The sequence below is a fragment of the Bison bison genome, unplaced genomic scaffold (assembly GCF_000754665.1).
Source record: "Bison bison bison isolate TAMUID 2011002044 unplaced genomic scaffold, Bison_UMD1.0 scf7180017864146, whole genome shotgun sequence".
Taxonomy (NCBI): Eukaryota; Metazoa; Chordata; class Mammalia; order Artiodactyla; family Bovidae; genus Bison; species Bison bison.
Genome location: NW_011494718.1, coordinates 4,798,301 through 4,799,664, shown reverse-complemented (window position 1 = coordinate 4,799,664; position 1,364 = coordinate 4,798,301).

Genomic DNA, 1,364 nt, shown 5'->3' with positions numbered 1-1,364 from the left:
CTGACCCACAGAATACAAAGGTGTAACCAGCCCAACCCCCTCAGTCCTTCTGGTACTGAACTAAACTTGGGTCTACTTGCCTACACATTGTAAAGCCAATCCACCAACACCAGGTTGTGGTGGAGGAAAGTGTAGCATTATCACAGGAACCCAGCAGGAGTCCAGGGCAGCTAGTGCTTAAAAAACCAGAACTCCCTGATGGGTTTCAGAAAGGCATTTTTGACTGCCAGGTGAGGGAGGGAGGGTCCCAGGATCTGGGATCAGCTTGTGTACAGTTCTCTGATTGGCTGATGGTAAGAACATGGCAGAACTGTGTCACAGGGGTTAACACTTGATCTTTAGGCTCCAGTGAGCCTAGGGGCTTTGTGGTGGGGGTGGGGGTGGGAGTGGGGGTGTTGCACAGTTTTCCTGAGTAAGAAAACTCAGGAAGTGAGCATCAGATTCTGTTATCTGGGTACTTTGGAGAGGAGCTACAGCAGAGGATAAGGGGAGGGGCTGTCCTGGGGAGGCCCCATAGGGTTCTGCTGAGTTACTTTCCTCCTGGGAACCTTCAGTATGCCCCTTCTGCTGCTGCTGCTGCTGCTAAGTCACTTCAGTCGTGTCTGACTCTGTGAGACCCCATAGACGACAGCCCACCAGGCCCCGCCGTCCCTGGGATTCTCCAGGCAAGAACACTGGAGTGGGTTGCCATTTCCTTCTCCAATGAATGAAAGTGAAAAGTGAAAGTGAAGTCGCTCAGTCTGTCTGACTCTTCGCGACCCCATGGACTGCAGCCCACCAGGCTCCTCCGTCCATGGGATTCTTCAGGCAAGAGTACTGGAGTGAGGTGCCATTGATTAGTCCCCCTTCCTATCCCCCTTTACAGTTGTCATTTCTCTTCTACTGAAACCTGTCTCCGGAAAAGAAAAGGTGGTGTATCTACTGAACCCATTGCACTGGCAGGCACACTGCGTTTCTTTTCTGATGTCTTTAGCTGAAGGGGCTCCCTCCCCACCTTTCCTCCCCTACCCTCTCTTCCTTTCCTTCCCCCCTCCCTCCCCCTTTCTTGTCCTCTTTCAGAGCTCCACCTATTCTACTTTGGCGTTGAAAGAAACACCAGATGTGCACTTTGGTTTCTGAGAGGAAGATGTGAGTGATATAACCTGGATGTCTTGGGGGAGGGGGCGGGGGTTGCTCCCTCTGGGATGAATCTTGACAGATGGGAGGTGGGGGATGGGAGAGAGCTCTGTGGTCAGGAGGAACCCAGTTGTGCCTGGCCGACTGGAGTGGAAGCACATCGTGTGTGTGTGTGTGTGTGTGTGTGTGTGTGTGTGTGTGTGAGAGAGAGAGAGAGAGAAAGAGAGAGAGAGCGAGAGAGAGCGTGC